Below are 22,142 nucleotides of genomic sequence, written 5' to 3' on the forward strand. Positions count from 1 at the left end.
TTCCCCCTACAATATATTTTTCAAGTGCTTTGTGTAGTTTAATTATGCATCATCCACGTGGCTGGATTTTCATTGCCTCCCAAGGGAGACAAGACTAGACGCGCCTGAATGTAACGCGCAGGGCCTAACCAGACGTTTTAGAGGGATGTGTGGCTGTCAGTGACTCACCTTTCCCCATGCAACTCCTGGCAATGTCGACCAAACAAAATGTGTGGTGTGACCAGAGGAGGGCCAAGACATTGTGGCACCTGAAGTAAAAGGGGCGAAATGCTGCCTTGCTCCACACCCCAAGTGGAGACCAGCCCTAATTTTCAAGCTGACCCTTGGAAGCTCAGAAAGTGGAGAGGAGAGAAGGTTGCTGGCAGCCTCGTCTGGTGCTTCTTGCCAGCTTTGCAAAGAGCGTGAGGTGAGAAGGCAGTTCTCTGTCTTCTCCTCACATGGCTTGTGAAGCTTGTGATGGGTATGATTGGCCCTGAAGGGCTGATAGTGACATCAGGGGGCCTCTTTCCCGCCCTACTGACACCTCTATAATCTGCTGATAATTGGGCTGCTAGTATTCACCCCAATAATGTGTCCACCATAATGCCGAGTTAGGATGAAGTTTCCTTTCCCCCATGCTTCAGCTTCCTGGCTCAACACCAATTCTAAACAATTTGTCAGTTTGAAGTTGTGGGATTCTGTGACAGCAGAATTGTCAGTTTCACAACTGTCACAACTTATACCTATATTCCACCCTTTTACAAGGCAAAAAATATATATGGGATTGCACGACAAAACAGCAGCAAAATGGGTGAAACCGTGCAAAAATAATGGCAATAATAGCAAAAGGAATTGATAACACTCCCAAAACATACAGCACTATCAAACCACAGGGCTCTGTGGGCGCCAGGAGTCAAAATCGACTCAACGGCACACTTTACCTTCACCTTTCATCACAATATGGTTTTCCCTCTTGCTGCATTTATCCTCACAACAATTCAAAACAGTTAGTTAAGCTAGGGTCCAAGTTTATTTATTTATTTACTGATTTATACATTTATATCCTGTTCTTCTTCCAAGAGTGGTGTATATGGTTATTTTTATCCTCACAACAACCCTGAGAGGTAGGTTAGGCTAAGAGTTAAGTGACTGGCCCAGAGTCACCCAGCTAGTTTTATGGCTGAATGGGGATTTGAACTTAGGTCTCCCCGGTCCTAGTCCAGCACTCTAACCACTACTCTACACTGGCCCAGAAATCTCCTTTCCAGGCAGTGATCAGACCTGGACAACAACCCAACATCGTATCGGCATTGCATTGAACCAATCAGAGGATCGGGGGGCGTACCTTTCCTGAAGATGTGGCAGTCCCTAAAGGAAGTTGAAAGGCTGCAAATATGAATTACTGCCACTGCAGCTGCCTTTTGGCAGCCACTTCCTTCAGGGAACGACAGAAAGGTAAGCCCCCGCCCTGCCCTGATGCATCAATCCAATACCAATGCATTAATTTTCTGCAATCCTCAGTGCCCCCAATATACAATGCATAATTTGATCATTACCAGGATTGGGTCAAAACCGATACAGATCCTGAGCACTGTGCACAGTCCTAAAAACCAGCCCTGTGGCCTGCACACAGAAAGTGACTGGGAGCCAATTGCTTCTTTCCTTGGCCTAGCTTCCTTCCATGCATCGCTCCGAAGAGCATCAAAGCCATCGTGCTCTCACTTTGCATTGGCACCATCCCATTCTGTGGATTTGGTTCTCTGCTTGGAAAGCTCCCCTGTGGGATCCAGACAAAGCCAAATGGGAGGGCTGGGGTAAGGAAAGGCTCTCCGATTCCGATGGAATCTGTCTCGCAGTAGAGCACTTGGCCTCGTCCATCCCTGGATGTAGCCAAACTGTCAGACTGTTTATGTTTCAGCAGTGATTTAATAGTGCAGTGACAGGGGCAAGAGAACATGATAGGTTGTCCAGCCTCATCCAAACATGGAGAGGTAGGTTGGGGTTTTGGACAGTTCTCCACTCTAATCCAAGAGCTTTATAGCTTTGACGTTTAAATAAGCCCCAGCAACCTAATGTATAAAAGAACCCAGCTGGCAAAGACATGACCCAACGTGAATCTAAGATAACAGCTCACTTCTGGCCAGTTTTTATTGGGATGAGCAGACAGCTGAGTATTTAAAATCTTAAATTCACGTAGACAGAAGTAAATACACTTGACCCAAGGCACTCCTCAGAGAGGTCAGGTCAGGTCACTTTAATTACATTATGACCCAATAAAACCTAATGAAAGGTTTTACAAGATTCCATTAAAAGGTCTTGTCTATGATTGTGTCTGGTGCAGGCCGTGAGTCCGAAGAGCTGTTCAAAAATCTCAAGTCAAGGAAGTGGAAAATAAGATTAGTGAAAAGGTGCTGGGTTCTTGGTTCGAAACATTCCACTTCTAAATAGCTGTTATACTGAAAGGATCCCAAATGTCATTTCAATGGCTTTTAAGCCTCACTAGCTGACCTCCTTGAGTGTAAGTGATTCTTATTGCATGATTTATTTGACTTTGGAATGTTTTGGATTTTTGAAAAAAAAAGTTATTTAGTATCCTTAAAAGAAAGAACTTTTAGGCTGAAGCCTTCAGAATTTGTACTTGGAAGTAAGTCGCATTGGAATTAGGGGGGCCAATTAATTTTCAGGGCGGGCCAGAGATGTGCCTTGCACATCCTAGAAAAAGATCCCAAAGATCCCAAACCATTTGCTGTCTGAAACTGCACTTTGGAAACTTTTGAGGCGTTTTGTGGCATGATTAGCCAACTGGAAAGAACTGTGGTGAGGGTGTTGGACTAGGACCAGAAAGATCTGAGTTCAAATCCCCAATCAATCATGAAGCTCACTGGGTGGCTCTGGCTAGTCATTTATCTCTCAACCTAACCCACCTCGCAGGGTTGTTGTGGAGATAAACATAACCATGTAGCTGCTCAGGGCTCCTTGGAGCAAGAGAGGGTTATAAATTTGTTTATTACATTTCTATTCAGTAGGACCTCGTTATTCGCAGAACAGAACTGCTATTCATGGTTCTGCGTAGCCACTGGGTGTCTAATAGACACCTGTTTCCAGTATCTGTGGATACAGAAGGGTTAAAACCTATGTATCCATGGTTACTAAAGGGCTGGAACTGACCATGGAGGTCACTTCCAGCTGCCATTTGGTCTAAAATAACCCAAAAGGAGACAGGCAGAGCCATTTTGTGGCTCGTTTCTCCAGAAAAAAACCCCAGACTTTCCCCCATGATTTTTCACAGTGGGGGGGGGCATTTACTCATTTGAGGGGCATTCCTGGACACATGAGGGGGATTCCTGGACATAGGCATACCCCACGGAGCATGCCACAGTAGGTTTCGTAGCGGGTTTTTTGCCATTTTGTCGCCGTTCTCACAATTGTTTCACTGTTTTCCCTCTACCCTGGAACCTAACCCCACTTTTCCCATTGCTGTAATGCCTCGTTACTCACGGTTCTGTTCCTTGCGGTAGTAGGCGAGGAACAGAACCCGCATGAGGAACGAGGTTCCCCTGTACTGCCAAAAACAAATGTCTCCTGATAGTTGACTGGAAAAAATAAAACAATACGCCACAGGTTATAACCCAATAATAATAATAATAATTATTATTATTATTACATTTATATCCCACTCTTCCTCCAAGGAGCCCAGAGTACTACATACTTGAGTACTACATACTTGAGTTTCTCTTTCACAACAATCCTGTGAAGTAGGTTCGGCTGAGAGAGAAGTGACTGGCCCATAGAGTCACCCAGCTAGTTTCATGACTGAATAGGGATTTGAACTCGGGTCTCCCCAGTCCTAGTCCAGCAGTCTAACCACTACACCACACTGTTAAAATAATATAAAACAGCAGAAGCAGAAGCAGCAACAAAACCTACCCAAAGCTGATCAAAGGCTTGGTTAAACAAGTTTGAGGCTCTCCACACAAGCAGGCTTAGACAAGCAGGGAGCCGTCCCTGGGTGGCCGGATTGGCCAGAGAGAGTCAGTAGAGGTGGTGGGGATTGGGGGCCACCCGGCCCCCAAAAGTCCCAGCATGCCCTGCGTGAGTGCACGGGACATGCTCGGGAGACCCCTGTGCCGGGATGCTTGTTGTCGCCTCCCAGTCAGGGGTCTACTTGTGAGTTGCTGTGGTGACTCACGATCAACTAAACCAGGGGTTCTCAATGTTGGGTCCCCAGATGTTTTTGAACTTCAACTCCCATAATCCCCAGCCCCAGTGGTCTTTGGTTGGGGATTATGAGAGTTGAAGTCTAATAACATCTGGGGACCCAACGTTGAGAATCCCTGAACTAAACAGAGTTAACAGAGCGCTCGCTCCACTAACCTGTGGTTTGCTGCCAGGAGCCACGCAGCTCCCATTGCAGCACACAACCGCAGGAAAGCAGGATAGGCTTGCTTAGCCCACTTTCCTGCAGTCGTGAGAATCACCTCTGTGTCTTGGGAGCTCTTTTAAAGGCTGCCAAAGGTGGTGAGGCTCTCACAACAACAGGGAGTCCATTCCAGAGCCTCAGGGTGGCTCTGGAAAAGGCCCAGCCCCGAGTCTCCTCCGGATGAGCTGGTGGCAACCACAGGTGGACCTCTCCAGAAGATCTTAATAAGCACTGGAGATCTTGAAGCAGAAGGCACTCTCTTAAATACTCTGGTCCCAAGCCATTTAGGGTTTTATAGGTAATCACCAGCACTTTATATTTTGCCTGTAAATGTCCAGGCAGCCAGTGTAATGCTTTTAAAATAGGAATAATAATATGGTATCTTCAGTTTGCTCTGGAGACCAACCTGGCTGCTGCATTTTGTACCAACTGAAGTTTCCTGACAACATATAAAGGCAGTCCCACATAGAACACGTTGTAGTAGTCAACTCTGGAGATTACCAGCATATGTACCACTGTTTTTAGGTCATTATCCTCCAGAAATGGCTGTAGCTGGTGTATCGGTCAAAGCAGACACATGTTTTTCTAGTAAGAACTAATTTGCCTACTTTCCTTTCACTATCCCAACAACTGGACTAAATTTGGTCCAAATTGGTTAGGCAGTTCACAACTTAGCCCACTTGCGCCTCAAAGGTTCATGCATCCGCCATCTTGAATTGGGGTGGATGACATCCTCACAAACTATGCCATTGAGCCATCCCTATGTGTCCCTACAGCTGTAGCCAATTTGGTTCATATTGGTCCAGGCATTTCAAAGTTGATGGGGTTCACATGCACACATGCAGACACACAGACAGACACATGTGCAGAATACCGGGTGATCTCATAAGCCTACTGGAAAGTAGGCTAAAAAGGCACCTCTAGCCACTGCCTCAACCTGAGAAACTAGAAAGGGGCCTGGGTCAAGTAGTACTCCCAGAATACATACCTGATCCTTTTGGGGGAGTGTGACCCCTTCCAAAACAGGCAGCTCTAACCCATCTTCTGAGTTATGGCCCCCCACAATGAGTACCTCCATCTTGCTTGGATTCAACTTCAGTCTGTTCTCCTTCATCCAGCCTATTGCCACATGCATGCAGGCATTTCAGGGAAAGTTACTCCATTCCCTGGTGAAGATGACATGTTAAAAATAGATGTGGGTGTCATCAGCATCCTGATAAACACCCTGCACCAAATCTCCTCATGATCTCCTCCAGCAGTTTCACGTAGATGTCGAAAAGCATAGGAGACAGTATGGAGCCTTGTGGGATACCATACAAAAGCCCCCTTTAGAGGAGCAGTACTCTTCCAGTGATACCATCTAGAATCTGCCTGAGAGATAGGAGTAGAACCACTGCAAAAGAGTGCCTCCCACTCCCAACCACTGCAGAAGATCCTGAAGATCACCATGGGTGAAGGTACCGAAAGCTGCCAAGAGATCCAGAAGGAACAACAGAGTCACACTCCCTCTCTCGATTCCCAGTTGGAGATCATCCATCAGACCAACCAAGGCAGTCTCAACCCCATTGCCCGTAAAAAGTCAGGCAATCTGGTTCTGAATACATTCGAGCTGACGTTTGGCTTGAATCTGAACCGGATTCGAGATGCCCTGGCCATCTCAGGCACGGGCTCGATTAAGCCCAGGCCCAGTCCATTCTGGTCCAGCTGTCGAGCCAGCTCAATGGGTTTACTTGTAAAAGGGAATATGGCAAGTAAAAGGCTACATGTGGGGCAGGGAGGGAAAAGGTAGCCTTTTAGTAGTTTACCTTTAAAAACAAGCCATCATGGCAGGGATGGCAGCAGGGACAGTGGAGGTGGTGGTGGGAGCTTCTTCCACCACCTTCCCACCCCCCTGTTGGCTTCCCAAGTGACCAGGTGGCCATGCTGTGGCCTGTTTCAGGCCTCTAATTTCATGTGAAGAAGGTGAAACTGTTGATTTGTATAAATAATGGGACTAAGCGAGGACTAAAGCCTGTGAGTATAACTTTAGCACACATGGCAATTCACAGAGCACCCCTCCTGTCTGGTTTTCCAGGGGTTGGGACTAACTCCCCATGGTTTTCTTCTCCCCTCACCCAACCCCCAAATCAAAATAGTAGGTCACAAGCACGTCGGGAGCCAGCAAAAATGAATAATCATGAGCCAATTTCAACAGCAATCAGCTCATTACCATGCCAGCGGCTGATCAAACCAAATGCTCACAGTTCTCTCTCCAACAAGCGAGGTGCTGGAGGCTGGGTCCATCCGTCTGCCTACAGGAAATAACTCACAGTTTCAGAATGAGGAGAATCAAAATAAAAGTTTGGGTTGGCTCTCACACTGGCTCCCACGCTGCCTCCCCGTGCCATTTCCACCTGATGCGGAAAGCGCTCCGAGTAATTAAAATTTAAGCAGGGAAGGTGGCAGAGAATTGCAGCCTACCCATCATTGATTCCACAGGAGTGGAAAAGCAGTCCAATATGCCCAAAGAAGAGAGGGAGTTAGGAGCTTTGTGCATAGCTAGAACTGACGAACAGTGGTCCAAAAGTGGTCTCCTATTTTATTTATTTTATTTTATTTTATTTTATTTACAAAAGATGCAAAATAAGTTAGGGAGTTTCTTTTATACCACTTACCAGTGGACCGGTTTGGACGAAACAGCTGCTAGCCCACACAATAAGGAAGGGGTTGTGCCAACAATGCACCCACTGTAATGTGAGTGGAGGATGTTCCACCACGCTCAAAGCATCCCTTTATCACATGGGTGGGCTGTTCTTCTGAATTGCCCCTCTGCATGTGCTCCAAATACCATTGGGATGCATATAGAGGGGCCATTCACTGATGACCAGGCCCATCAAGACTGAGCTCATCAAGAACATGTCGGGATATCCTCCACCACAATCATGGTGGGTACACTCTAGATGTGACCCCTGATCATCCCAACCTGCCCTTTGTTAATGAACATAAATATTCTGCAGTACCATCCCGAAGAATGTGGATCGTAAGGAAATTTCAATCAGCGTTGGCCTGCAGCCAAGTTGAAGCAAGTTAGTTCAAGTCAAGCTAGAAATATCACCCACCCCCATTGCTTCTTCCCCCTTGCTGTCCTGTTGGCTCCCTTGACCAGAATCCCCCAGTCTTCCAACTTTCCTGCCCTATTAATGGGGAGCTCTAGCTCAAAAGAAAAATGCGGAGCACAAACTAAGCACAAAAAGGAAGGAACACTTTGAATAATGAAGAACTCTGTCCCCAACTACTTGCTTAGGTCTCCTTCAGAGCAGGAGATTAACCCTTAGGTTACCACATCTCTCTACCCAGGTTTTGTCAACAAAGCCAGACAACTAATGGAAACAAATTAACCCACAAGATGATTAACTGGTGATACAAGGTAGACTGCAGGTGTACTACTGGGAGGGTACAGTGCAAACATTATCTGTCTGTATGTAAATTTGAGAACCCCTGCACTGAGTAGGGGTCTGAACCAGAAGATTTCCCAGGTTCATTCCAACTCTCAAATTCTATGATTCTGTGATCCTATTGTTCTTTCTGTTGGTCCTGTGATTGGTACATAATCCAGGTATATAGCAACATGGCTTAGGCCAGCGAAAAACGTTCCATAACTCTTTGGAAAATGGCACAGGTGGATTAAACTTCCAAGGGAGATGAGTGTATGTGCATAGGTCACTGTAGGTGTTGATTGCAACTATAACATGTATCAATATTCATCACTGTTATGCACGGGACAGGTCTATTTTTGTGGAACGGATGCCTCCTGCTAGTTTTGCACACAGCTCTGCCAATCTGCATCTTAGATAGTGCGCCAGTCTCGTGGCTTGGTTTGCTGATTTCATTGCAAAGGCAGTCTCCAAAGCCATGGTTAAAGTCACATCTGGCACGGCTAAAAGCCGCCATTGAATAGCGAAGTCCCCAATGTCCCACACCAGCTGGTCTCACAGCAAGTCCTCTAGCATGGTCCCAAATGAACAACTGGATGCTTAAGCGTTGCGGCAAATGCAGTGATGGACTTGCCTTAAGCTCTGGCATGGAATTTAAATTTAAACCATTGTACAATTACAGAGGGCTTAGGTTCATAGCGACTCACCATTGTTTCTATAATTTCAGCATATGATGCCTCACTGAGGTCCTCTGGGGCCAGCAGCAGGCCCCTAATCAGCATGTAGGTGGAACAGGCACAGTCGCTCGGTAAAACAGAGTCTTTTTGCTCAGCATCAGTCTGTGTTGGCCTTGAAGAAGAAACCCAATCTTTTGACATATCTGCTCCAAGATGCCGGGCTTGGATCAGAGACATCCGTTTTCCCAAAATGTGCCTGGTTATGCAGCTTTTTCTTGGCTCTGCGCTTAATGCAGAATGCCGCTTCTGCTTGTTCTGTTGATGGGACACACTACTAGCCGTATTCACGCATGATCTTGAATGCCCATCTGATCTGTGTACACTTGAGGCACGTATCGGTTTGTAGACATTCACGTTACATTCCCTGCACATTATTCACATTACATTCACTGCACATGCATTGATATACTTCCTATCTGCATTTGAGGGCCCTGTTCCCAGGTTCACTTTTAAAATGAACTCATGTAGTGCAGTCATTTACACAAAAACACATGCATGTATACAGACACCTCTATGCCCCTCGTATTGCATACAGGTATCTGTACAGCAGGGCTCCCTGTAATGGGGGATTCCCAGATGTTGTTGACTACAATTCCCAACATCCCTAGCCAAAGGCCACTGTAGCAGGGGATGGTGGTAGTTGTATTCAACAACATCTGGGAATCCCCGTTACAGGGAGCCCTGCTGTACACATGTATGTGTTTTTCTGTTAATGATCACACATATGTCCCTTTTTTAAAGGGAATAGAACTGAACTGGGCTGAACTGGTCTCTAGATGTTAGCTAGGGATATTTGGAGCAAGCACTGTGTGGCTTGTACTGCTGCACAGAGCGAGCAAGCAAAAAAAGCAAAGTCTCTCTTTACTGGTGAATGTTTTCCCCTCTCTCTTCCTGGATAGCAACACCTGCAACATCCATCTACTCTAGAGGGTGTTAAGTGCCCAAAGCAGAATTAGTCTGGGGTTCCCCCAGGCTACCTACAGCACAACTTCACTAGAATGGGATTCCAGCAATGGCCATTCCATAGGATTTTCATGGGACTCTGACCGTAGTGCTCGGGGAGAATGTTTCTCCCCACTCTCTCCACCTCAGGCTGGTTTATATCTTACCAAATATTGATGAAAACAAACCTCAGCTAAGTTCAGGGGTGTAACTGTGCAAGGGGAGACAGTTGTCTGGGGCCCCACTGCCTTGGGGGAGGCCGCAGAGGCGTCATATGACTGACTCCCCCAGCCACATACCCCCCCCCCGGGCTTCCTTCAGTGGTATTCATCCTCCGAAATTGATGTGAGTGTTAAGACCTGGAGCTATCAGAACAGCACGTCTTTCTCTAGTACCATTAAATGACTTGCATCGTCCACAATTTGCAAAACCTTTTAAAAAATAATTTAGGATGATGTTCTATTGTGGCACATAGGATAGATAGATAGATAGATAGATAGATAGATAGATAGATAGATAGATAGATAGATAGATAGATAGATAGATAGATAGATAGATTTTACTATGCTTTCTGTTACCACTATTCAGCCTCATTTAAGATTTCTATACTTCATGAGCTGAGCTTCAGTGGGGGGTGCATTTTAAACTCTTTGTCTCTGAGCCCACTCCAACCTTGCTACGCCCCTGGCTAAGTTGTCTCCATCTTAGCTCATCACTGCCATTTTGCCTGTGTCGTTCCTCTTCCCCTCTCATGCATGTACAAGGGTACCATGGCTCTTTCAGGCTGACCTTCGGCAAGTCGGCTCCATTGACCAAGCGTCAGCTCACTCAGCTGTAAAATGGGGATAATCATACCTGCCTCCATCCCAGGAATGCTTAGCCGATTAAGGGCAATTAGAGTGGCCACCAGGAGGCCTGGGCATTGTTCAGTCACATAAGCATCTGTGCAGGCCTACCTTTACGCTGGTGCGCATATATGTGTGGAAAATGGCCTCTGGAATCTCTGACAGGATTAAGAGCTGATTAACACTAATAGAAAACAGACAGGGCACTTAAATTTCCCAAACAGCGTTGCTTAAGAAAGCTCAGTGGTTTCCACAGCATGCCTTTCGACTCTTCCAAATTGTTTCATATTAGGCTAATATATTCAGAAATAGAACTCAGATTCTTTACGCTGGAGCAACCTGGCTTTGAAAACCGGCCTCCATGGGAAATTATTCCAAACACAAAGCCTCTTGCTTCCAGGAGAGAAAGAAAGCAGGATGGGGGTGGGGGAAGGAAGAAATAGCAATTCTCTCTTGCAAATAAATAAATAAATAATCAATCAATCAATCAGCTTCCATTGCTAGTTTGGCCTCTCTCAGGTTTTTTCTCCACCCATCAGCCTAGATCTGAAACCCCTGTGTGTCAGTGTTGTATAGCACAAGCAGAGTTCACCCCGCTGCTGTAACATATATTCACAAACATTTGAAATGGGACCAATATTCCAATCTTGAAAGCAAAAGTGTAAATTTGAAATTGAAATCCAAATTATCAGTGTGAAATTTTAACTTGGAATCGAGAGCTTTAGACTCTTGATTCTTTTGATTTTGGCAGCTGTCAAATACTAACATTGCATGCCAACTGTTAAATACCATTAAATGTTAGAGCTGCTCCACACAGCAGCATGGGACAGCCGCCTTCATGTGGACAGAAGCTTCTTGCTGGCTATGGCAGCTATTGATTCTGACAGTTGCTGCAGGCACTTCAGTCCTATTAACACATTATGTTCAACACACATACAATCTGTGTACAGTGTACACACAGAGGGAGATCTGTACACATGTACAATTACTTACACATTAGCCCTATTCACATACTATGTTCAGTGCACATACAATCTGTGTAAAGCATACGCACATACAGATCTGTATGCACATGAAGGTATTCATATGTTATGCTCAACAAATGTACAAACATAAAGTCCATATCTGTACCCTGCATTTGAGGGTCAGATTCACTTTTAAAATGACACAGATACACAGTCATTCACGGATACAGTCATTCACACAAAAACATGTACATGTGCACAGAGACCTGAATGCACACAGATAAACAGATACAATCATTCACACAAAACACGTACATGTGCACAGAGACCTGAATGCACTTACAACATAATGGCCCCATTCACACGTAATGCAAAACCACAATTAAATGGGGCAGAGGTTGGAATTCCTGTACGTCCAAATGCAAGAAACCAAGGTTTGTCTGCAAAAGCAATCTGAGGTTTCGCTTGCCAGATTCCAATTCAAACCTTTGGTTTGTAGTGAGTTTTGCTGTTCTGACCTGAGGTTTGCAGGTGGCAGCGTTATGTCCAAATACAGACATTGCCATAATAGTGGTTTCATGCTGTTTCTGGAACCGAAATCATAGAGAGCGTGGCCCAGACATCCCCAGGAACGTGCCCGCTCCATGCCTGCTGTGATGGCCGCTTCTACGAGCACTTGTCCCACCCCCTGTCTCTGAGCTACTCAAGCCATTGCCCGGCAACAGGAACACAGCCACATCCCTTCCCAAGCTCCTAAGCTTGTCAAATGGAAAAGTGAAATGGGGGGATGCCCTCTGCCTACTGTGTTCCCCGCTCCTGGAAATCAGAAGAGAAAGGGGACCGGATGGAGAGACGAGCACCATGTGCTTTGGTTTCCAAAAATGAATGAATTGTATCTTTACAAGCACATGCAGTCATGGTGGCACCATAACCCTGGCAACCTGATTACATAACTGGGAAGATAACATATGGCAGGGCAGTGATACCTGGAGTCAGGTTTAATGGTCAGCCCCACCCAGGAATTCTTGAGTGGCTCCACTCTATTTTTTGTACAATGAAGTTGGGGAAAGGAGGGCAATCCCCTTCCCCTTGGGTTAACTGCATGGTACCTAGGTTTACTCATGAGAAGAACTGTCCAGCAGGAGCAACATTGCCTTGAGTAACAGGGGAGATTCCACCTCTCTGATGATGATGATGGATGCTGCTCTGGAGTGGACCACTCTCCCATGAGAGTGGAAGGCCATGGGAATACCCATTCACAACTCATGAGAAGAACCATCCAGGGGGACAAGGAGATCAGGCAGAGTTGCTAATAATGTGCGGTGATAGCCCTTCTCCCATGGACCGCTCTCTTGTGAAAGTGTTAGGCCATGGAGACACACTTGCAGGACAGGCAGCAGATGCCGTCCAGACTGGTTGCTCAGCACAAGCAAGCTGCAGTGACAGGTACCCCAGCAACACCTTTCCCTGACTTGGTGACTGCCACAAAGAAGCAGTCAAAGCATGCCCTCTGCCTGTCTGTCCACCATTTGAACATTCCATCTTTATTTTTGCCCGGCAAAGTGACCCTACTCTCCTGGGGCTCCCCTCTCCCACTATTCCCTGTGGTGGCTGATCTGCACATGCCACAGCATGGGTCTGAACCCAGGAAATTGCAAAGAAGGGAATCTATTCCCTGCCCTGGTATTTCCCTAATCTGCCCACCTGGGACCGCCTGGACACATGGAGCAGCAAATTCCCCTTTGGGTGCATGAAAGGGTTGCCTGTAAAGGAGGGGGGGTCACTAAGTAAAGATTATATTATTAACCAGAGAGAATTGGGGCCCCACACAAGAGGGTACCCCTTTATTTGGCTGGCCTACCTCATGAGAGCACAGTCCATTGAAGGACCAAAGCTCACTGAGCTTCTGGTCCTCCCCAGTGGACTGGTCCTCTCATGAGAGGGCTAATCCCTGGCCAGGAAGCCAACACAAGGTCAGGAGTGTGGTTTGGTGTCCTTGGATTACTTAGCCAGGGTTGGTCACCACAAGAGCATCCCTGGTCACAGTGGTCCAGCCCCCAGGATCCTTTGCCCTCCCTCATTACATATTATTGTTATTGTTAACCACCCAGAGATGAAAGTTTGGGGTGGTGTACAAATTTGATAAATAAAATGAATAAAATACTCCCTCCTAGGAAATCCTCATTATCCCTTCCCAGAGTAACAGAAAAATATTGGCCCTCAGCATCCTCCCATTGCCTGCAATCTTGCTTGTGAGAGACAGTTTTGGTGTGGGGATCTTATGGGGGTGGCGGTGCAATTGCTGTCCGAAGAAGGGCTTGCATAAAGGGATTTCAGTGTCCTTTTCCTGCTGAGGGCAGGCGGCACATTCATTCTGAAAAGGCACAATCACACTCAGCACGCCCCATTGAAGTTCGTGGCCAGTGCTACCACCCTGCTGATGTTCTGATGCCTTTCCCACAGTCTGGTGAAGCTAGTGCTACAGAGCTTGCTGGGAGGTGGTCTCAGTAGACAAGAAAAAGGGAGTGGCTACCCTATCCAAACCAGAGGTTGCCAGGCCACAGTTGACTGAATGTCCATGAATGCGATTCATGGTTATGCAGGTTCAGCAAATTCCAGTTCCATGTGCAAATAGGACCAATGTCTGAATAGGGCTACTACAGCAGATAGTAGGTAGTGAGCAGGGAACCCTCACAGATGATGAAGTCTGCCTGTAACTTGAAATTTGATCATTTATTTGTATTCAGAGGCCCCTCGTAATGTGAGACCCTAAGCTGTAGCTTACTTAGCTTGTGACTAAATCCAGCATTGGGTTCATCCTCACTGCCCCTCATTGATTGGTTGATTGAGTGATCGATTGAGTGATTGACTGAGTGATTGATTAAGTGCCATCAAGTCAGTGTCGACTCTTAGCGACCACATAGATAAATTCTCTCCAGGATTATCTGTCTTCAACTTGGCCTTTAAGGTCTTTTAGTGGTGCATTCATTGCTGTCATCATCGAGTCCATCCACCGTGCTGCTGGTCGTCCTCTTCTTCTCTTTCCTTCCACTTTTCCCAGTGTTATGGACTTCTCAAGGGAGCTGCGTCCTCACATAATGTGTCCAAAGTAGGATAGTTTGAGCCTGGTCATTTGTGCCTCAAGTGAAAATTCTGGATGGATTTGTTCTATGATTCACTGGTTTGTTTTCCTGGCTGTCCATGGTACCCTCAAAAGTCTTCTCCAGCACCAAAGTTCAAAAGCTTCAATACTTTTTTTATCCTGCTTCTTCAAAGCCCAGCTTTCACACCCATGGAGTGTCACAGGAAAAACCATGGTCCAAACGATTCTAATCTTTGTAGGTATAGAGACGTCATGGCATCTAAATATCCTTTCCATGGCCTTCATTACAACCCTACCAAGTGCTAGTCTGCGGCATATTTCTTGACTGCTGGATCCTTTACTGTTGATGGCTTGAACTAGTATTCCCAGCACATGTAGAGAAGCAGTTCCAAACTGCCATCTCACACATCCACAGTTAGAGAGGGTCCCTTGTGCACTGGGACTCGTGCACTTGTGGCACGTGCACAATATTATTGCATGTGGTGGGATGGGCAGAAAAAGAATTGTCCAAACTGGTGCTTTGTTATCAGTATCTGCCGTACTCCATCCTGATCCTTTAGGTTTTTAATAGTATGGAGGATCCTTTTATGTTATAGAATCTTATCTGGTTTTGGCTTCTGTTTTACTATGATTACCATTTTATTGTTTTGTTGCTTTCACTATGCGGCTTCATTTTATTTTTGTTGCTGATGTTTTTTATTATTTTATTTTTCAAAATAAATGTTATTAACTATTAAAGCACAAAATGCTATAGTGTAAACAATTTCCTTTGTAGTAGGACAGACATAAATAATTCGCATCCTTACAGAACAGATTCTTTCCTATTTTAAATAAATTTTATTGTAAGCCACCTTAGGGGCTTTTGAAAGGATCTGGGTGTAAATAGATTTTTTAAATAAATGAATTGATGCACGCCACCTTGAGATTCATATCTGGGAAACAGATATAGAGCCGGGTCTCACGATCAGTGAGACCCTGTTTTAGTGAGTGCGCGAGGAGAATGGGCTAAGCCCGCTCTCCCCGCACACGAGCAGGGAGGGAGCCCTGGGTGTCCAGATTGGCCGCCCACATGATTGCCAGCTCCGTTGACGGAGCCAGCGGGGGCTGGGGGGAGCGAGGCCCAATCGGCCACCGGAAACTCCAGCATGCCCTGCGCAAGCATGCAGGGCATGCTGGCAAGACCCCTGGAGCCAGGAGGCGGCTTTTCGCCTCCCCTCCGGGGGTCTCCTCGTGAATAGCTGCAGCGCAGAGCCATGCCGTGGCTACTCACGATTGGGAAGCCCGGGTTTGCAGAGCGCTCGCTCTGCAAATCCGGGCTAAGGGGAGGGCTACAAAAGCAGGCTAGCCGCTTGTAAGTTTACAACCCAGTGGTTTACATGATCAGCAAAAATCGGGCTAGACTCTCCTAGCCCGATTTTTGCTGATCGTGAGAATAGCCCCATTATATACATTTTAAATAGCCCTCAGTTTGATCTTGAAGTTTAGATGTATGTGGATAGATAGATAGATAGATAGATAGATAGATAGATAGATAGATAGATAGATCATTAGTCATATGGCTGAGCCCATCCAATCAGGGATCATACAGTGACACAGCTAATATTACAGAGCTGCATAGTCAATCAGATTTGCCTATGTGATGTTGTTATTGAGGGTATGTGTGTATGTAAACGGACAAGCAAATATTTTCACAAAGAATACCTAAAATCACTGAAAAGGGAGGCATTTTTCAGCAATACTAAAAACAGTTGTGAAATATATTGCGAGTCATTTTAGCTGAGCTCTAGATGAGACGGACATCTGTCAGCAAAACTGATCACAATCCCCTTGCCGGAGCTAAACAGTGGCCAATAAAGAACACTATTTTCACATGTTGGAGATAATTGCCTTGCAACTCTTCCACAAAGCCGAGCCCAGCCCTTTTTCACAGAAAGAAGAGTGCTGAGGGAAAGGGCGGGTCAACAGCCCATCCTCAAGGTCAGGAGCCTACAAACACCTGCTCACCTAACACCTGCTCAGAGGAACAACAAAACAGGTAGGGCTTTTTTGACCTGAGAAGAGTCACAACCTCATTCAACGCAATGAAAGGGAGATTTTCCTCTGACAGGCCCCCAAAGGTCAAGTTTCCTTCCCCCTCCCCAACATGGTACTTCAGAAAAGACTAACTGGGGCCTTCAAGAATCCCAGGTGTCCCTGCGTTGTTTGTGCTCCAGCACTAATTGAAAGCCAGCAAAATGACACTGAGAGAAAAGTTGGTCCTTTACAAAGAGTCCATCCCTTTTCTTCCTCTGACTCCTTTTTTACATCTTTCCATTGTTCCCCTTTCTGCCAGAGGATTGAAATAATGTATAGGCAAGTAGATTTTCCTTTTCCCTCTCTTAGACATGCATGCGCACACTCTTTAATTTTCATTGCAATATATGTGTATATGCCACACACAAGGAAAGTTTCCATTTTGCTTATACAGATTCGGTTTATCAATATCAGGGCCAATCTGTCCTTCTCAAAACAAGGTAGTGTCTTTGGGAGAGGAGCAGACTAGAACTTTAGAGACCCAGGTTCAGTCTCTCAGTTCTCCTTTGTCATGATCTCTGAGTCGAGCCTACCTCACAGGATTGGTGTGAGGGCAAAATAGGGGTGTGTGTGATGTATGCCTCCCTGAGCTCCATGAAGGGCAGGTGGAATGAATCCATGTCCAGCACAATCAAGTGCTCAAACCTTTTGCTGTACCTGGTTACCAGGTGGTAAGACACCTACAGGTCTTGCTAATCCTCACAACCCATCCCATCCTGTTTCCAGAACACACCAATGGGTTTCTGTTCCAATTCAGACGTCACTCTGCTTCTACCAGCACTCTGGCTGCAGGCCAACTACCAGATGAGGTGAATTTCGTCCTCTATATTACGATATTGTATGTAGCAAAATCAACAAAATACAGTTCCTCTTTAACCAAGGCCAAAGCAGCAGCTATATCTTTTAAAACAAACAAAAACAAAAAAACCCTCGGCTGCTCCAAATTTTGTCTGGTTCCATTTCCACTGAAATCCTTTAAATCAGATTTCAGTGGGTAATTATTTTTATTTTTATTGCTATCATCAGTAGTCATAGTAGTAGTAGTAGAAATATTTATATACCACTGTTCAACAAAAAAGTTCTCAAAGTGGTTAACACAGGAAAATAAATAAGAGGGTTCCTTGTCCAAAAATGTCTCACAATCTAAAAAGAAATATAAGGTAGACACCAGCACCAACCACTGGAGGGATGCTAAACATAAGAGAATCAACACTTTTAAAGGTTCTCCTTTGCTCAATTAGTAGTTCAAATATAGTTGGTTTTCTAGGCAATTTATACTGCCTTCACAATGACAGATTTGCAATATCAGGTACTTTTCATTGTCTCAAATAACAGTATCATTTGGCTCCTGACTCTGGTCTCTTGGAAGGTGACAGCAGCAAATGGGTACTCTGGGGCAAGTGTTTTTTCCAAAATCCTCTCCCCAGGACACCAGGTGTTCCTGCTGCCACTACTGCTGCCACAGTTGCTCTCTGTTGCAATTATTGTAATGTGATGTGTGCTCTCCACACATAACACCTGGAATGGAAAGAGACAATAGTTTCTAAGAGAGCTGAAAGTGTTTTGAGCAAGGTTTCGTTTCGGGAAAGACACATTTCTCCCCCCCGCCCACATGGCAGTCAAACAGGTTTGGCAGGTTTTTGAAACAATATAAAAACTTACAAAACCTGTTTGACCAAATTTCACAGTGCCATCTGCTGGCCAGCTCTTGCATTCTGAGGGGAATCCACCCTTCTGCATTACTACTTTTGTGGTGACTTGGGGAAAGTCGTGGATGGGTTCTTTTTGAACGCACTTGGAATGCAAGAGCTGGCTGGCAGGTAGCACTGTGAAAATTGTATGAAGCCCCTGCTTGGGCATGTGTACAGAGGGTGCAGAAGAGGGCAACCAAGATGATCAGGGGCCTAGAGCACCTTTCTTATGAGGCAAGACTACAACACCTGGGGCTTTTTAGTTTAGAAAAAAGGTGACTACTGGGAGACATGATAGAGGTCTATAAAATCATGCGTGGTGTGGAGAAAGTAGATAGAGAGGAATTCTTCTCCCTCTCCCATAACACTAGAACCAGGGGTCATCCCATGAAATTGATTGCCGGGAAATCTAGGACCAACAAAAGGAAGTACTTTTTCACACAATGCATAATCCACTTGTGGAATTCTCTGCCACGAGATGTGGTAACAGCCAACAACCTGGATGGCTTTAAGAGGGGTTTGGATAACTATCCACGGTTACTAGTTGGAGGGCTAAAGGCCACCTCCAGCCTCAAAGGCAGGATGCCTCTAAGTACCAGTTGCGGGGGAGTAACAGCAGGAGAGACGGCATGCCCTCAACTCCTGCCTGTGGCTTCCAGCGGCTTCTGGTGGGCCACTGTGCAAAACAGGATGCTGGACTAGATGGACGTTCTTGGGCCTGATCCATCAGGTCTGTTCTTATGTTCTTATGGTGTTGAAAAGGAGTATGAAAGCCTGCAGGGATTCTATAGGAAGATCCCGTTTGGAATGTGTACAAAAGCGTTGCAGATCCCACACTTTATTGCCATCTGGAAGACCCCCGAGTTAGCCGACCAATCACTTGGATGCCAAGCACTGGGCTAGCAAATAAATGGTTCTTCCAATGTGAAATATTTAAACTTTCTCCCTGAGCCATCATTCCAGTATTGGCAGGGGCAATCTTCTTTGTATGTGATTAAGTCTTGATTAAGTCGCATGGTAGGTCAGCATATTTCCAGAGATGCTTAATCTTAGAGGATGTCAGCAGTACCGATGCAAGGCTCTCTTGACCTCCGTGTTACCTGCTGAAACAGGAAAGTGTCACCTGCCACTCAGCCCTGTCCTGCCTGATTATGTTCGAGGCAGATCAACAGTTTGTGTAATGCGGTGCTAACTGCCACTTGGAGGAGGAGGGAGATTTAAAGCTGTTTAAAATTGGGAGCGACAGTCGGAGTCGAGCAGAACAAGTAGAGGCACAGCAACCTCATTCCACTTCTGCATTCAAAAAGGAAAATGTTCCTTACAAGTCATGGTGACTGGATGTTATCTGATTCTTACACCAATTCCAGCCAGGGCCACTTTGAGCTCCAGCTGCCGTCAGCTTCCTCCTAAAGCAAAATCCAAGGTGAGTTTAGAGGAGGGGTGACCAACTTGAGCTCTCCAGCTGTTGTTGGACTACAGTGCCCATCTCCCCTGCCACAGTAGATTGCAGCTGGGCTGATGGGAGTTGTAGTCCATCAGTAGCTGGAGAATCTCAGGTTGGTTACCCCAGTTTAAAAAATTCTACTCCACTGAAATAGCCGTAGGAATTTCAAGGGAAGGTTTCCATAGGAACGTCTCAGCATCTGGAGCGTTGTGGGCAAAGCATGGTGAGTACAAGAACAGGGTCAAACAGCCAAAAACTTTTGTTGGATCAGCCCTGAAATTTACTAGCTTCTCCGTCTCCAGTCCCAGCCCAGAATGCAGTTGGGGGGGCATAGCAGTAGAGCATCTGCTTGGTTAAAAGCAGAGCATCTGCTTTGCCGGCAGAAGGTCCCAGGTTCAATCCCTGGCATCTCCATTAGGGCTGGGGAAGACTCTTGCCTGAAACCTTGGAGAAGCCACTGCCGGGCAGTGTAGACAATTCTGTACTAGATGGACCAATAGTCTGACTCTGTATACAGCAGCTTCCTTTGTCCCTATACTCATATAAGTATTAGGGACAAACCAGGAGGATCCCTGGCCTTGAGGGTCAGGTACTAATCCCCTACTTACTCTGCGCCCATAGGCTGTGGTTTGGAGGCAGAACTTAGATCAGGGGCTGATGGTTGGAGAAAGAAACCTAGATCAGGAGTTCTCAAGTTTGGGTCCCCGGGAGGCTTTACACACAGGGCTTCGACCCCGAATCTCCTTCGGGAGAGAGTGTGTGCATTCACACACCAGCCAAACGTACCCTGAAGTCCCTTCCAGATCCTTGGACCCACTCCACACACACGTCAGGCTTGGTCTTGCGAATTCTAGCTTATCTCGAGGTATTTCCGAGTTTTTAAAATGCTGGCTTTAAGCTACTTTTTCTGAAAGCACCGGAGTAAATAGGGAGAGGTGCTGAAGTAGAATCATTAGCGTGATAAGAAGGATACTTTCTTTCTCTACAAATGCAGATGTAGCTCTTCAGTACTCTCCCCCAATCCCCACCCCACCCTTGGCTAGAAGGAAAACATGAAGGGAAACATCTGAACTTGCACCAAAAGCTCACCCGAGAGCAGAGGGGAGGGGCTGCTTCCCGCTATGCCGCGAGTGTACTTCGAAGTGGCTTCGCTCAACATTTACCCCTCAGCATGAAGCCATGTGCGGACAACTCCCAGGTGATGTGGGACTACAACTCCCATCATCCCCAGCCACAATGGGGATTTGGCCCTTGTGGCTGCAGACGACAGGAGTTGTAGCCCGACACCATCTGGGGACTCAAGGCTGGGAGCCCCTGCCATACCGAAGGGGCCACAAGGGAGAGTGGGTGGCATCATTTAAGGGAGCAAAAGACTTTCGGTCAGCTGAGGGTAGCAGAATCTTGGGGGTGCAGTGCTTGCCGAAAGCCAACCCTGTACCACTTCCTGGTAGACAGTCCCTGAGTCTCTGAACTGACTGAGGAGGAGAGCTGGTCTTGTGGTAGCAAGCAGGACTTGTCCCCTTAGCTAAGCAGGGTCTGCCCTGGTTGCATACGAATGGGAGACTTGATATGTCCTCAGGGGATGAGGGTAAGATATTGCCCTCAGGGGATGGAGCTGCTCTGGGAAGAGCAGAAGGTTCCAAGTTCCCTCCCTGGCAGCATCTCCAAGATAGGGCTGAGAGAGACTCCAGATTGCAACCTTGGAGAAGCCGCTGCCAGTCTGTGTAGACAATACTGAGCTAGATGGACCAATGGTCTGACTCAGTATATGGCAGCTCCCTATGTTCCTATGAACCGAAAGGGGGCGATCCTTGTCTGAGCACAAACCTCATGCAAGCAGCCGGTTTAGATTAACAATGGTGAGTTCAAGAGCAGGCAGCGGCCCGGTTGGGGGGAGGGAGTTGCCCTCTGGCCTACTCTCAGCCATCCCCCCCCCCGTCTTTGCCCTTTCACACTGGAAAGTATGCAGAGACTCTTTCTATAGACAGCACCAGAGCCTCTCCCAGGTGTCTCCATTTTACTCAGGCTTGCAGATCAAGTCTCCTCTGACATGTCTCAGCTGGCCCGCCTCGCCAGACATGCCGATCAATTAACAAAGGGATTTTTTTCCCCTCTCCCCTCTCTTCTTCCCAGCCGTGCCCAGGACCCTTTTTAGCCGGCTGTGGATTTTCTTTGTCCGAGCCTCTTCCAGTCTGATTGTGCAGCATTCTCCGGGGTGGCAGGGGGTGTGTGTGTCTTCTACAGCATAATACAACTTCTGCAATGCAATACATGACATGGCAAAACCATACCTGGATGTCAACAGTTCTGTAGTATCACATTGTTTATTATTACTGGAGTCCCATATCCAAATAAACATGAGTGATTAGTTCAAATCAACATAGAACCTTCTCCCCTCCCCTACACACACACACACACACACACACACACACACACACAGCAACCCACCCCATCCCTGGACCCGTTGGTTACTCAGGTCCTTGCTAGAGTCACCAGTTTGTGATATTGAAACATCACCAGTTCGTGAGTA

This window comes from Hemicordylus capensis, chromosome 1 (assembly GCF_027244095.1).
Source record: "Hemicordylus capensis ecotype Gifberg chromosome 1, rHemCap1.1.pri, whole genome shotgun sequence".
Classification (NCBI taxonomy): domain Eukaryota; kingdom Metazoa; phylum Chordata; class Lepidosauria; order Squamata; family Cordylidae; genus Hemicordylus; species Hemicordylus capensis.